Raw genomic sequence first — 17,339 nt, forward strand, 5'->3', positions numbered from 1 at the left:
ATAAATTACCCAGTTTTGGGTGTTTTGTTATAAGCAAAAGAAAACAAACTAAGACACTCCATCCAGTGGTTCATGAGATATATTGAGATGAAAGACAAGATGTATTCTATAGCTATAACCATAGAATTGCTTTTGTTAAGGATATTTATGTTTATACGAGCCTATTTTCCTATATGATCCGAAGGTATCATCTAATGGGGTTCTTGGCTTACCCCAAGTTCTTCTGCTAATATTGGAGACTTATAGAGACTTTTGAAAGGAACACAACATAATAAGTGGAAAGAGCAAAATATCTTGCCTGGTCCCTAGCTAGTGACATGATATTGTACAAATTACTTCAAATACCTGAGTTCCATATTATCCATCTATAAAATAATGAAGTGTTCAATTTGGTAACTATTTCAATGTTATTGTCTAAACAGTTTGATTATAAACAACCGAGTTATCTAACTACAGACAATTTAATAATTATTTTTTCACCAGTATGTATTATGTTAGATTTCTAATATATCACCATGAACAAATATTTAAATTCTAAAATTTGTATTTGATAGGGTCAGAATTCCTAAAAGCAATGGCATTCTCTGACTCAAAGAGTTATTTCCTTCCAGGCTCATTATTCTCTATATTAATGTTTTTAAAAGATGGCCTGAAGTCCCTGCATCTTTCTGGGTCCCAACCAACATCTACTGAATTTGAGTATTTGAGGATGGAACCCAGAAATCCGTATTTTTCACAAGCATTCTGGGACATTCTGACATGTACTAAAGTTTGAGGACCACTAATGTGGAAATAGGTGTCACTGAGACATTGGAAGATTAAAAATTGTGTACAGTTTTTATGATAAATGAACACAGAGTTCAGGCACTGATTCAGTTTTTTACTTTTCCAAATGTGCTGATTTAAGGTCATTTATAATGTTCTCATAGATTAATTTGACCCTCAATTAGCATTATTTATTGCATAAATAAAATTCACAAAATCAAAGTGAAAATAATTCTCCCAGGATTTTGATTACTGCTCATTTTGTTTCCTCTTGTTTTTCCCTCCAGTCACCATTTGTTCTTATTTTTAAAATTTAATTCTTTTTTTTTTGAGACAGTCTTGCTCTATCACCCAGGCTGGAGTGCAATGGCGCAATCTCAGCTACTGCAACCTCCGCCTCCCAGGTTCACGCCATTCTCATGTCTCAGCCTCCCGAGTAGCTGGGACTACAGGTGCCTGCCACCACACCCAGCTAATTTTTTTTTTGTATTTTTACTAGAGATGGGGTTTCACCATGTTAACCAGGATGGTCTCGATCTCCTGACCTTGTGGTCTGCCCCCCTCGGCCTCCCAAAGTGCTGGGATAATTTAATCCATTTTTTAAATCCTTGTTTTAATGCTCTGTTTCATTTACTTCCCAAAGAATGGCAAGCTTATAGATAAATATGGCAAGTGCCATATTTGCCTGGTTTACTATAATCTCACCTTTCTGCACCTTCTGGCTTATTTTTAATCGTATCATCCATTAATAAAACCAAAGGAGTCGTGTTTACTTTGCACCCATGTTTTTATTGATCTCTCTTTGGCTAGATTTGATAGTAATCATTACACTAATTGCTAATAGTAAACTGCTTCCCCAGGAGTTAAAAAAAAATTCAGGAATTTCTACTCCAGTTTATACAGTTGATTGGGCTGAGAACAGCATGGCATTGTAATATCTATATAAACAATGCATTTCTCAAGAGTAATTTGCTCACCATAGCATTTGGTATACTATCACCTCTTTCATCAATTGTGATTTATTCAACTTTTATTACAAACTAGTCAAAATATTCTCCAAAATGTCATGTCCAATTCAGGTATATTTTGAATATACTGCCTGTTGCTGTTAAAAGCAGAACTGAGATCTGTAAGAGAGACCCACATTGTTTGCTAATGTTTCAAAGCCATTTAAAAGGCAAGATAACTTGGAATAAACAGACTGAATCAAAAAAGGTTAAAGCTATTAAAATTCCAACAATTTAACAACAATATTAGTCATTGTTATTTCACAATAATATGTTCAGCATTTCTAAAGTGTTTCTCAATCAGAAAATGTTCATGTATCTTACAAAATTTTAAACTACTGATGAGTCATACATAGCACCTTAAAAGGAAGTCTGGTGTCCATTGTGAAAGATAAGGATTTAAGCGGCAGATGATCTCCCACTGATGACATACATTTATCCAAAGGGAAAGCTAAGATAGTTCTGAAAGAAAGGAAAGGTGAAATGGGATCCTGATCTTTTATATAATACATCCTCTAGCCATAAGGGAAATTCCTTTTGAGTCTGTACTTGGGCTCAACAGGTATGGAGGGGGCGCTGGTGGGACCACAATGACCCCTTTGAATGGTCAAAGTGGTTGGTATCATTAAAGGAGCACCCAATTTGGAGTCAGGAGACCTGAATGTATGTTTCCCAATCCTTATTTATTATTTGTGTAGCCTTGTGCATGTCACGATCTTCCTGGGCCTGTCTGTGCCCTTATAAAAGATCTTTAGCATTCGTGTATTAAAAGACCTCCTTAGGGGGATTTTGTGAGGGAAAATTAAGGAAATATATAGAAATCACTCTGAAATAAATGTTGGTTATAGTTATAATTCAAATAAGAGCCAGATCACCTCTTTAGATCCTAAAAGCCAAGTACGGCCTGGAGTGCCAGAGTGTCTCTTGTTTGGGCTATTGTTCTACATTTGCCCACAATTATCTCAGCAACTATTCATCCCCAAGTAACCTAGCTGGGGGAGTCTCGCCCAATGCAGAGGTTACAGGTCCGTAACTATTGTAAAGGTCCCTCACAAACTAAGATGTCAGCTGCTGCCAAATAAGTTACAAAGTATGGAACACATCCATGTGTTCATTTTTATAAGGCCCAGACCCCCATTCAGTTTAGTATCTGGAAACCCTGACTTTTGCATGCTGCTGGAGAAAAGATTCTCTCCAAACCAATTCTTACCTCTGGCAGGAATGTGCACTGGAACAGATTGAGGCAAAAATAACTCATCTGAACACAATATGCAACAGTGCATACAAATATGTTTTAGGGCTGGACTTGAGTTCTGATTGTTAACATGCCCTGTTTTGTGCCACCCACTCAAAAATGTGTCCTATTAGGAGTCAGGTTCTATTCCTGACCCTCTTAGTCACGCTGGGCAAGGCATTTCCATTTTCCTGAAGCTTTATTTTACCCATCTTGGAATCTCTCCTCATCCACTCTACCATATTGGTTTCAAGTTATGTCTTCTAAGCTAATAAAGGAGGGTCCACAAATTAAGCATTACGAATTGTACTAACCACTGTACTGAAGTAGGAGTCATGACCCCAAACCACTTCTTAAAATGCTCCTGTAATGAAAACGTTGAAAGGAGTACAAATCATTGCTTCAAATACTCTAAAAACTAGTTACCACACAGCATATCTTATTTCTGCATAGGGAACTTATTTAGTTTTGCAAGAACACATTTAATATCCTAGATATGCCTTTCTTCTGCTATAAGCCCACTACATCCTATGAGGAGAAGAGTTTGAAGAACAAGACCCTCTGGCTTTCAGAAGTTAGCAGATGATCAGGAATTACCAATACTGAGGCTGTAACGTTAACCTAAAGAAATCAAGCCATTTCAAATTGTTATATAACTAAACCATGCTATTTACTCTTTGTGCAAAAATACATAGTGTCAGCTGACTTTAATTAGGAATGTGGTAGAGACAGCTACAGAGGACAAGCTACAGAAGAGGCCAGGCAATTGCCAGTACAAGCAGGCACGATGCAAAGCATTTCTGTCTGTGAAAATAGACAGAAAAGTGGTTGGCTTTAGTGCGGGGAAGATGAGGGGAGAGTTGGCAGAGGCAGAAAATGTGATGGAAAAACAACAGAGTTATTTTCCCCATGAGTTACTCCTGCAAGTTGTGTAACCTTTCAAGTGAATAACTAGAATATGGCTTATGATGCAACTGAACAGTACAGAAGTCTGCACAAAGTCCTGTTCAAAAGAGAAGGAACACAACCACTGGTGAAAGACAGCTTAGCAGGTGAAGACTGTGTCCCCCTGAAACTGAAGTGCCGGGAAGGGAAGAATTGTTCCTTTAAATGATACGGAAGAGGGGAAGGGAAGTGCTGGATAGAGGAAGGCACGGTCTCTGGCTAGGACCCCACCCCCACGGACCTAGGTGAGGACAGGCATTTTTGTTTTCCTGCCCGAATGTTGCATTTCCCAAGACCACCCATGTCCCCATCCTGTGCCTATATAAACGGGAGACCCTAGCAAGGCAGAGACATAAGTGGTTGTAAGTGGAGAGGAGCACATTGGCAGAGGAACACACAATCGGCTAGATGTTGAGGGCAACACACCAGCAGGCACCAGCAGGCCACTGAGGGGCAAAACGAAACAGAGTTTGGCTGGCCAGTTGGAGGAGCGCTCGGCTGCCAAGCGGCCCGGCTTCCGGGGGAAACCATCTCCCCATGGCTCCCCCATCTGCTGAGAGCTTCTTCCACTCAATAAAATCTTGCACTCATTCTCCAAGCCCAGGTATGATCTGATTCTTCCGCTGCACCAAAGCAAGCAACCCAGGATACAGAAAGCCCTCTGTCCTCGCCACAAGGTAGAGGGTGTAATTGAGCTAGTTAACACAAGCTGCCTTCAGAGGGCTATACTAAAAGAGCACCCGGTGACACATACCTACTGGGGCTTCAGAAACTGTAAACATTCACCCCTAGACACTGCCCTGGGGTTGGAGCTGCCACGGCCTGCCCGAATGTATGCTCCCTTAGAGGTTTGAGCAGCAGGGCACTGAAGAAGCGAGTCACTTCCACATCTTACACCCTGCGAGGGGGACAAGGGAACTTTTCCCATTTTACCTCCTCTGTCAGTACTAAGCTGGCCTGTATGAGGACGGCAATCTTTGAAAAACAACATATTGGCCTGGCTTGATGGCTCACACCTGTAATCCCAGCACTTTGGGTGGCCGAGGTGGGCAGATCACGAGGTCAGGAGATCGAGACCATCCTGGCCTAACACAGTGAAACCCTGTCTCTACTAAAAATACAAAAAAATTAGCTGGGCGCCTGTAGTCCCAGCTCTTTGGGAGGCTGAGGCAGGAGAATAGTGTGAACCCAGGAGGCGGAGCTTGCAGTGAGCCAAGATCATGCCACTGCACTCTAGCCTCTGCACTCTAGCCTGGGCGACAGAGTGAGGCTCCGTCTCAAAAAATAAATAAATAAAAATAAAAAAAGAAAACAGAAAAACAACATATTGATGCGATTCTGAGCTTCACTGACAAAGTGAAATTGACTACATCTCTAACTGATTAACTATATCTCAATTTCAAATACTGTCCTGACCACAAAGGTAGAATCTAAATATGAACTGACATATTAAGACCTAGGTGCTTAAATGATAGGATGTACTTATTCTAGGCTTCCTGTGCTATGACAGGCTTTTACTCTTATGTGGTTAGGTATGTTTCCAGGGACATGCCTCAGTGAATATCACACATGGAAATGTGGTTAATAATGAGCCCCTTCTGTGATGGAATTATTATTCAAGGTATATAAATTTATAAATATATGAGGCTTAATAAACCATAACCTTATGGTAAAGTAAGTCTCCCACTGAGCAAATCATACATTATTTCACATAATAGGCCCACAGATATTTTTAAGAGAGTGAATGAAAGGCCATGTAGCCTGCTGAGGAAGAGTATGTTCCTAATGTATAGTTTTATATATGTGTAAAACCTACAAGAAAATAAAGCAGATTTCCTTGCAGAGGTAGCAAAATTGTCAGCTACTTGGACTTTCAGGGAAAATACACAGTATTTGAAGAAAACAATGGAAAACAATAGTGGAGTCAGTGCCAAGCTGATGAGTAAAGTACAGAAACACATTCTAATGGAGATGAGCTGGTTTAAATAAGCCCTAAGACAATCGAAAAATTATGTCTCCACTAAACGAAATTTCTATCCCACATATTAAGACTGTGACACAAATAGACAAAAGAGAGGAAATATATGATTATAGATGCTTAATTCGGCCAACACAAACACAGCATATCCATTTCAACACTGTGTGGAATTATTCAGCTTCTAGCTAGGGGAAAAAAGCATCAGGAAAAACAAAAACACACACAAAAAATCCTTTCCTACAGTTCCCTCAAGGCAACCAGAAAGTGAAACTTAATTAAACAAGTGAAATGTAATTACCTACTGCTTACCGCACATGGTGCTGATTTTCACTTCACATTCTAGGTTCATTATTAACAGACCGGTGCTGCCCAGCGGTATGAATAAAAGTTCTACGTTGGGGTAACCATTGGCAGGGAGCAAGAGAAGCCAAGTGCTACCTGTTCTGGCCTCCCTACAGGGGCTCAATTCCTCCAGTCACTAGTTTCAGCTAGTCACACTTCAGGCTGGGACTGTGAGTAGAGTCTAATTATGTAAGGGCTGTCCCTCAAGCATGGTGCGAGGTAACCCCACTCTCTGGGGGGAAACTGAATCTGAATCTGGGGGTTTTACACTTCTCAGGACCTCAGTAGGATTGCTCATTCAGCCCGCTTGCTATTTTCATGCACTGTTTAGAACAACTCAGCAGTTTCTTTTATAGGAAGAGGCATTTGACATATGGCACCTGTTGAAACAATTTGAAATGTGATTTCATCATGACTCTGGAAACATGGAGATGGCTTTCTTTTGTTTACAGGTACATACATTCAGAACCAGTAGGACGCCATCTCTGCTCTCTATGATTTCATTTTATTATGAAGTTTGATGCTATAATGGTATTTGGATATCTTTATTTAACTTTGTATTTCCCTTTCTACCATAGCATCTTTAAGCATACATCTTAAAAAGTAGGCTGGATGCAGTGACTCATACCTGTAGTCCCAGCACTTTGGAAGGCTGAGGAGGGAGAGTCACTTGAGTCCAGGAGTTCGAGAGCAGCCTGGGCAACATAGCAAGACCCTGGTCTTGACAAAAAATAAAATAAAAATTTTTAAATTAGCCAGGTGTGGTGGTGTACTCCTGTAGTCCTAGTTACTCCAGAGGCTGAAGTGAGAGGATGGCTTGAGTCCAGGAGTTTGAGGTTATAGTGAGTTATGATCACACCACTCCAGCCTGGTGAGAGAGGGAGACCCTGTCTCAAAACAAAAAAGTAAGTAACTATATTTTCTACCTATGTGGCTTCTAAGCAACAAACATTTGAAAAATCAAAAACCCTACTTACAAGGAAGATTGGTATATGATATGGTTTGGCTGTGTCCCCACCCAAATTGCATATTGAATTGCAGTTCCCCGAATTCCCATGTGTCATGGGAGGAACCCGGTGGGAGGGAATTGAATCGTGGGGGTGAGTCTTTCCCATACTGTTCTTGTGATAGTTAATAAGTCTCATCAGATCTGATGGTTTTGTAAAGGGGAAGGTCCCCTGCACATGATCTCTTGTCTGCTGCCATGTAAGATGTGACTTTGCTCCTCATTTGCCTTCTGCCATGACTGTGGGGCCTCCCTCACTATGTAGAAGTGTGAGTCAATTAAAACTCTTCCTTCATAAATTACTCAGTCTTGAGTACGTCTTTATTAGCAGCAAGAGAAGAGACTAATACAGTATATAAACCAAGCAAATGTGAAATTGCTCCAATAAATGCATATTTGGATTAGAATAAATATCTAAAACTGAGAAACATACTCAGAAAGTTATGAATCAATATAATGTTGGCATCATAATCCACTTCATTCATATACCATGGAAATGACTTGGTTATTTTTATTGGAACTGCTAGAGGGAATCAAATATGCACAGACTTTTGAGAAATTTCAAGTTGCCTGTTATTGAAGATGATTAAGATGGATGACTTCATGGTGGGCATATTGCATTAGGTAAGGGATTGAACTAGGTTTCCTTTCAGTTCTTTTCCAAAGTGTCTATGGTTCTGTGAATCTGGTGAGATTTCTATGGTAGAAAGTCACATGAATCATCATTGTAGGTATATGCTTCAGCTCTCTGTTCAGCCCAAATAGCTATTGTATGTTATCCTTGTAAGAAGACATTAATGTGACTGTTACTGAAGGGACCAGGGCTATTTCCTTCTGTTTCCTTCCACTCACTTTGGCGGGTCCTAGTAAGTATATATAATCCATTAAAAACCTCTTTTTGCTTTATTTTCTGAGGTACATTCTTTTTATTTTGGTGGGGGGTGGATGGAGTCTTGCTCTGTCGCAAGCCCGGAGTGCAGTGGCACAATCTCAGCTCACTGCAACCTCTGCCTCCTGGGTTCAAGTGATTCTATGCCTCAGCCTCCTGAGTAACTGGGATTACAGGTCCACGCCACTACACTCAGCTAAGTTTTGTATTTTTAGTAGAGATGGGGTTTCACCATGTTGGCCAGGCCGGCCTCAAACTCCTGACCTCAAGTAACCTGCATGCCTTGGGTTCCCAAAGTGCTGGGATTACAGGTGTGAGCCTCTGTGCCTGGCCTCGAGGTGCATTCTTCATTTGGCTTCCAGGCTGTCCTCCTTCCTCACTTGCCACTCCTTCTAGTACCCTCTGGGAGTTTCTCCCTATCTCCTTGACCTCTAAATGTTGGGAGCCCCAGAGCTCAGAAACCTCTCATTAAATCTCATGGCTTTAAATATTTAAATTAGTATAGCACTGATGACTGACAAATTTATGTCTTTAACCCAGACATCTCCCATGAACCCCAGTCATATACATAAATGATATCTCCTTAGATGGCTGAGACTTGACATCCAAAACCGAGCTCTTGATCTTTTCCTCAAAACTCAATCCTCCCCAGTTTTCTTATTCTTAGTAAAGAGCAACCCATCCTTGTAGTTGCTCCAGTAAAAAGACTTGGCATCTAGGTTGGTTACTCTTTTTTTAAATCTTACATTCTATGCACTAAAATTGCTGTTGTCTCTACTAGATATCCAGCATCCAACAAATGCCACCACTTCTAACACTAGCAGTCTGTTCTAAGACACCACCATTTCTTTTTTTTTGAGATGGAGTCTTGCTTTGTCACCCAGGCTGGAGGGCAGTGGTGCGATCTTGGCTCACTGCAACCTTCGCCTCCTGGGTTTAAGCGATTGTCTGACTCAGCCTCCTGAGTAGCTGGGATTACAGACACGTGCCACCACGCCAGGTTTTTTTTTTTTTTTTTTTTTTTTTTTTGTATTTTTAGTAGAGACGGGGTTTCACCATGTTGGTCAGGCTGGTCTCGAACTCCTGACCTCGTGATCCGCCTGCCTTGGCCTCCAAAAGTGCTGGGATTACAGGCATGAGCCACCACATCCAGCCACCATTTCTTATTAATACAATAGCTTCCTATATAATCTCCTTAAAATTTCCACCCTTTCTCCTCCTTTCAGTCTTTTTAAAAATACAACAGCGAGAATGACCCATTGAATGCCTAAGTCAGATTATGCCACTTCTCTGCTTAAAACCCTCCAGTAATAGTTAATAGTTAATATTTAATAGTTAATATTAACTGCTAATCTGACTGGATTGAAAGATGCAAAAGTATTGTTCCTGGGTGGCTGTGAGCGTGTTGCCAAAGGAGATTAACATTCGAGTCAGTGGATTGGGAGAGGCAGACCACCCTCAATGTGGGTGGGTACCATCTAATCAGATGCCAGTGTGGCTAGAATAAAGCAGATAGAAGACACTGCAAAGAGGAGACTTGCTGAGTCTTCTGGTCTCTATCTTTCTACCGTGCTGGATGCTTCCTGCCCTTGAACATCAGACTCCAAATTCTTCAGCTCCTGGACTCTTGGACTTACACCAGTGGTTTGCCAGGGGCTCTCACGCCTTTGGCCACAGACTGAAGGCTGCACTGCTGGCTTCCTTACCTTTGAGGTTCGGGACTTGGACTGGCTTCCTTGCTCCTCAGCTTGTAGGCAACCTATTTGTGGGACTTCATCTTGTGATCCTGTGAGTCAATTCTCCTAATAAACTCCCCTTCATGTATACATATATCCTATTAGTTCTGTCCCTTTAGAGAACCATGACTAACACAGATTTTGGTACCAGGAGTGGGAACGAGTTAAGACTGTGAGTGACTGTTGGAAGGGTGTGATAGTGTTTTGAAATGTGAGGACATGAGATTTAGGAGGGGCCAGGACTGGAATGATATAGTTTGGCTGTGTCCCTACCCAAATCTCATCTTGAATTGTAGTTCCCATAATCCCCACTTGTCATAGGAAGGACCCAGTGGGAGGTAACTGAATCATGGGAGCAGTTACCTCCATGCTGTTCTCATGATAGTGAGCGAGTTCTCATGAGATCTGGTGGTTTTATAAGGGGCTTTTCCCCCACTTTGCTCTGCACTTCTCCTTGCTGCTGCCATGTGAAGCAAGATGTGTTTGCTTCGCCTTCCACCATGATTGTTAAGTTTCCTGAGGTCTCCCCTGTCCTGCTCAACTGTGAGTCAATTAAACCTCTTCCTTTATAAATTGCCCAATCTCAGGTATGTCTTTATTAGTAGCATAAGAACAGACTAATACACTTCCCATCTAACTCAGAACAAAAGCTGAAATCTTTTCAGTGGTCTAAAGGCCCTATGCAACCTGCCTCCAAGACCGCATTACTTCTTCTATATCAATTCCCATTTCTCTCTCCTTCGCTTACTGCTCTGGCCATATGGTCCACCTTGTTATTCCTAGAGCATTCCAGGGATGCTCCTGTCTCAGAATGTTTGCACTTTTTGTTCAGCCTGCCTAAGAATGCTCTTTCCCCTGATGTCTGCTTGGCACTATCCTACACCTCCTTCAGGTCCTTGCTCAAATGCCACCTTCTCAGTGAGGCTTCTATAACCTTCCTATTTAAAACTGACTCCTTTCTCTGACTTATTTTATACCACAACACTTGCCACCATCCAACGTCCTATGCATTGTACTTGTGTTGTGTTTTGTTTTCTTTGCTAATATGTAAGCTCCATGAGAACAGGAATTTTTGTTTGCTCAACATGTGCCTACTACAGTACCTGGTACATATAGTAGGACTCAATAAATATTTGAGTAGATAATATTTAAATATGCTTAAATTTCAATTGTTACATATCTTGAAACCTCTTGGTTTACATGCCTCTTCCAGGTTAAGGGCTTCTGTGATTTCACAAGAGGCATCCACCTTACCAGGGTCAAATTTTTCAGACATTTTTCACATATAAATGGTCAACTGCCTGAACCTAAAAAGTTTTTAGAAAACAGGACATATTATGAGTGGGAAACAAACAAACAAAAACCAACATGTATTTAAATACCTTCCAAGAAAATCTCAGAAGCAACCCACCAGATTTAGATACTATGTACTTGGCTATGTTGTTTTGCAAAGGCTGGAAACATAAGGAAGTTCTGGAAGTCAGCAAACACCAGTATTTGGCCTTAAAATGATTTAACACACACAAAAATGGCACTGTGCCTTTGGAGACCTGGAATGCAGCATTACAGGTTTTCTCCAAAACAGCTTCATTTACTTAACATTACTCTGACCCTTTAACTTCTAACTTGCTGTACAATTAAGCTATTTAAGCCTTCGACTTAGTGCTCTTTGTGCTACAATCTGGGTCTAAAGTGAAGCAAAAACAACCCTACACCTTTCTGTTTTGCTTAAGTTTATTCTGTCCCATGAAGAGGTTTACATATGCAAATTTTAGCACCACATCTGTTTAGCACGCAGTTGTAAGGTTGAGACTATTTCTATTTTACTTTTTCATTCCATAAACATTTATTCAGCCCTTACTATATGTGTTTCAGGCACAGAGAATCAGAATTTTTTTTCTTGCCTGTTTCAATGCAAAAAGTTCCTACGTAATGCTGATCACATTAAAGTTTGTTACCATGGAAACAAGAGGACAGTCACAATCAGAACTGGCATCAAGTTGCATTGAAAGTAAGGTACTGCTTCTGACAGCAATGAAAAAACAATCTGAATTCTGTACTGTTTATAAATCAAGGCAATAATCTTGTCTGTTTTGCACAGCCTTTCTTATTTCCACATAAATGTCGTAAATGACTTTTGGAAAAATAGTTTATCTCTTGAAAAGTATTTTTTTTTTTAAGTTCAAATCAGATTAAAAGGAACGCAATTTACTGGGCTTCACCAATATTTGACCTGGGAAAAATCAGGCTACCCCAATATAGTAATTTCATGCAAATAAAGTAATTTACTGTCATATGTTTAAACAAATGGTTGTTAATTTTGGAACTTTTTTTCTTATTTTGTAGCTTTCATCCCTATCCTTCTGTTTATCTTACTCATTTTTCTTTCTATTGCAAGTTATTCTCCATAGTGCTAAAAGGAAAAAAGAAAGCAAACATCATTGGAAATATGGATAAGGGACCTGAGTTAGAGTCCAGATTAGTCTATGTAGTAGTTACGTGATTTAGGGCAAGCTATTTTATGACTGTGGGACTCAGTGTTTTCATCTGCAAAATGGGGGTGATACTCCCTAAATTATTGAAGTTTAAATAAGATAATTTGTAGATGCCTGGTACATAACAAGTAAGGAGATAACCAGTCTCCATATCAAATTCGTGATATAAGGCAAGATGCTTGCCTTTCCCAGGCCCTCATTTTTCATATATCAAATGGAGATTTAAAACTTTTCATTTACTAAACTCTTTGGATTGTTACAGGGGTTAAATACTTATTTTCACATTTATACAACATGTAATTCCCCTTCATCATAAGGCAGTATCAACCTGTCATCCTGTCTCCTTTCTTTGCTGCAGTCTCTCTTGGTATTTTCATTAATTCCTAGTTCATTTTCTTGTTTCTTTTCTTTTCTTTTTTGAGACGGAGTCTCGCTCTGTCGCCCAGGCTGGAGTGCAGTGGCACCATCTTGGCTCACTGCAAGCTCCACCTCCCAGGTTCACGCCATTCTCTTGCCTCAGCCTCCCTAGTAGCTGGGACTACAGGTGCCTGCCACCACGACCGGCTAAATTTTTTGTACTTTTAGTAGAGACGGGTTTCACTGGTTAGCCAGGATGGTCTGGGTATCCTGACCTCGTGATCTGCCCGCCTCGGCCTCCCGAAGTGCTGCGATTACAGGCGTGAGCCACCACACCCGGCCCCTACTTTTATAAAGGATTTTTCATCTTTTTCTTTATAGACATCTTTGCACATCTCTTTCTCTCTACTATAGCTTTCCTGTTGTTATATATTTGCCTCTCTGTTATTAACTATAGAGTATTTCTTTTATTTGTCCTATTCCTTATGAATTATGTAGTTATTTCTATTGTGAAAACTTTAAAAACTAGAAATATTAAATTAGGTATTAATATGTTTAATTATAGGTTTAGTTAAACCTATTAATTAACTATTACTAATGAAAAGGCTAGCAATGTGGAATTGCATTGGAAAAATAAAACATAATTTGAAACATGCTGCTTATGAGCTATAGCATATATGTCTAGCTCTTTTATATCTGAATTAAATGTTTAATTTGGAAAAAATGCATTCTTTTTGCAAATATTCAAATATTGCTAAAAGATCTAAGAAGAAAATAAATATCACCTGAATCTAATACCCTAGAGATCACTACTATAAATAGTTTGATGGATTTCTGTCATGAATCTCAATGTATATATGTGCATATTAGATATGTATAATTTCATATAAATGGGCTCATTTATACATATTTTAAAGTCTATTCACTTAATTTATTGTTACACTAATTCCATGTTAATGTATACGTATTGTATGCCAATTTTAATGGCTGCATAATATTCCATTGTATAGATGTATCATGATATATTTAATCCCCATGGGTGGACATTTAGGTTACTTGCCCCTTTCTGCTATAATAAAAATGCTGCAGAGAATAACCATTGTGCCCAGATCCCTTTAGAATAATGACTAAAAATATAATTAATGAATGAGTTCTTAAAACATATCCTAACTTTTGCATTTTCTTCTTTATCCAAACACTAAGGAATTTTTCTTTTTTTTTTTGTTGTTTTTTTTTGTTTTTTTTTTTTTTTGAGAGGGAGTCTTGCTCTGTCACCCAGGCTGGAGTGCAGTGGCGCGATCTCGGCTCACTGTAAGCTCTGCCTCCCAGGTTCACGCCATTCTCCTGCCTCAGCCTCCCGAGTAGCTGGAATTACAGGTGCCCGCCACCACGCCCGGCTAATTTTTGTATTTGTAGTAGAGATGGGGTTTTCCTGTGTTAGCCAGGATGGTCTCGATCTCCTAACCTCGTGATCCAGCCGCCTCGGCTTCCCAAAGTGCTGGGATTACAGGAGTGAGCCATGGTGCCCAGCTGAAATTTTTCTTCTTTTTGTACAACTCAGACCATGTGACAACTTAAAGTGAAATTCAACATCAATGCTGTTGTAAGTAAAACTCTCTGAAGCAGGACACTTGAGAAGTGTAGAAGTCTTTGTTTTTCCATTAATTTTCCCTAAGTTAAACATTCCTGCCACTGAAATAATAGCATATATAAAAATATTTCCTTTTCCTACAAATCAATAAAAATAAAGAATCTTCAGCTGGTGTCTATGTCTGTTTTAACTACCTATCTAATTATATCTATTATAATTAGCCATATCATCAGTGTCATTAGCTCCTCATTATGAGTAACAGCTAAATATTTTAACCCATAGAAGGCCCTACTTCCAACCTCCAGGAACTACATTCCTTCAGCAAGAGGGTTTTAGAATGACTGGAAAATGTCTAGCATGGTGAATAGGTTAAGAATGTTCAAGCCAGGAAGATAGCAGGGAAATCAGCTTTCCCTCACATGCTTGTTCCTGAGGGGATTTTGCTATCTCCTGTCCATGAAAGTAGGTGCAGAATCTATAATTCTCAAGAAAGGAAAAAGGTAAAACAATATCAAAGCAGCTACCGGTTTCCTGGTCCATTCTCTATTTCTAGAGAAAGCAATAACTGACATAGTAATATAATGTCAGAGACTTTTGTTTCCTTTTTGTCCTTCAAATTGATCCACTTTACTGAGAGGAAGGCTATGCACATTCACTCTTGCTGACTGATATCTCTGAACTGTGCTGTTACACTCTCGCCAACCCTCTCTCTCAGAAAAGATGGTCTTCTGCCCATAGAGAGTACAGCAAGAACAATGTCCTACCCTTGTCAGTGCCCAACACATTTTAAACTTAATCCTAAAATCCCAAACAGCAAAGTCACAGAGGACCACATTTAAGGAAAGAAAAGTCCTTGTCTATCTTTGAACAGAGCAGCCTTGAAAGCTGAGAATGACACCTTAGGGTCATGCCAGCCTGTACTGACACCCACAGTTCCAAGGCCAAGTTTAGGCCAAAGAAGATTTTATAATTGAGGCAGAGTATAAGAACTAGCTTCTTGGATCCACATAGTTAAATGGATCCACACATTGAAATGGAAATGTCTGTGCCTTTAAAGCACCAATCAGGTCGAAGTGGCTTGCGAAAAGGCTACTAAAAAACAGAAAAGGAAAAAAATGTGATTAGCTCCCCATTTTCATAATTATTTCTCCCATTTCCTCCTCTCCATAGCTTCTCAGACCAAAAAACAAAAACAAAAACAAAATGCTTTTAATCCTTGCTCTGTGCAGTTATAGTGGAAACCTAAATCTGGATAGTTCTGTGATAAATATTGTAAGATTTATACATTCATCCAACTGATATTTATCAAATGTTTAGCTCATATGTGCAAGGTACTATCTAAAGCTGAGTGCGGCAGGCCTCTGTACACAGAGCAGAATCCATGCTCTGTAAAAACTCACAGCATGAAAGATAAGCCAGCTCAGATAACTATGATACAAGGCAATATATTTAAAGTGTCAGTTCAGTGCCATACTCAGTATAAAAAAGAGAGGAATCATCCACAGAATGTGTTGAGAAAAGGCATGTAGAGGATACACCATTTTTACCAGGCCAGGTACTATAGCAAACTTAGGACTTCTGTATCTCAATTTTTTTCTTTTATTGATACATAACATTTTACATCTTTATGGGATGTATGTGAGTGTTTGTTACATGCACAGAATGACAGATGATCAAGTCAGGGTATTTGGGGTATCCATCACCTCGAGTATTTATCATTTGTATATGTGGGTATCACTTCAAGTCTTCTATTACTTTGAAATATACAAAATATTGTTGCTAAGTACAGTCACTATATTCTACTATCAAATATTAGAACTTACTAAAATAATTTAAAATGGAATAAAAGATATCTTAGAAGCATTAAATCCTGAAGTACTAATTTAGTATCCTGAAAAAGTTAATAAGGTAAACAAAATAAATGGCCTGGCACATAGTAGGTGCTCTAGAACTGCTAATGCCCTTCTGTGAGAAATTTTCTTCTTTCTTTTTTTTCTCTTTTTGAGACAGAATCTGCTCTGTCGCCCAGGCTGGAGTGCAGTGGCGCGATCTCGGCTCACTGAAAGCTCCGCCTCCTGGGTTCGGGCCATTCTCCTGCCTCAGCCTCTCGAGTAGCTGGGACTACAGGCGCCCGCCACCACGCCCGGCTACTTTTTTGTGTTTTTTAGCAGAGATGGGGTTTCAACGTGTTAGCCAGGATGGTCTAAATCTCCTGACCTCGCGATCCGCCCGCCTTGGCCTCCCAAAGTGCTGGGATTATAGGCCTAAGCCACCGCGCCTAAGTTTTTTTTTTTTTTTTTTTTTTTTTTTTTTTCCATTCTCCAGGGCAGTGATTCTCAAGCTAGAATACACATCAGAATCATCTGGAGGACTTGTTAAAACACAATGCTAAACCCCATCCCTAGTCTGCAATTCTGTAGATCTGGGGCGTAGTCCAATAATTTGCATGTGTAACGAGTTCCCTGGGGATGCTGCTGCTGCTGTTCTTCGAAGCACACCTTGAGAACCACTGCCTAGGGAACAGCTTAGGTGCTATGAGAATCTGAGTCTGCGTTCATATTCCGTATCAGAGATAGCTCCTGGCTTTTCAATTGTGGTTTCTTTTTTTAATGTCTTACTAAGGGGGAAAAAAAAGGAACGCCGCTTTATATAAACCTGACCTTTTGGTAAGCCTGGGTAGTAACTTCCCATGTGGAGTAAATTAATCTCTTTCATGCATGCCTCGTGCTCTGGAAAAAGTAAAACAGATTGTGTTAGACAGTTACCAAGTACTTTTTCTGTTGGTGGTCACTGCCCTAAGCCTATCAGAACTGGTTTCTACCCTTAAGGGGCTTAAAATGTAGTAACGTGGACATCCCAACAAATCAGACATTGGAGTTCATTGTGTGAAGTGCTATGATGGATTATAAGACATTATGATCGATTGAGTATTATGAAAGGGTGAAGCAAACTCAAGCTGGCAATCCTAATGAGATTACTTATGATTCATCGAGT

General features: G+C 39.8%; 1 protein-coding gene across 3 annotated transcripts in view; it reads right to left on the reverse strand.

Annotated features, from left to right (window-relative positions):
- MAML2 (mastermind like transcriptional coactivator 2) overlaps window positions 1-17,339 on the reverse strand; it is a 368,844-nt gene that overhangs the window by 286,058 nt on the left and 65,447 nt on the right. The gene's annotated exons all lie outside the window — the stretch shown is intronic.

Source organism: Piliocolobus tephrosceles, chromosome 13, assembly GCF_002776525.5.
Source record: "Piliocolobus tephrosceles isolate RC106 chromosome 13, ASM277652v3, whole genome shotgun sequence".
NCBI classification, from domain to species: Eukaryota; Metazoa; Chordata; class Mammalia; order Primates; family Cercopithecidae; genus Piliocolobus; species Piliocolobus tephrosceles.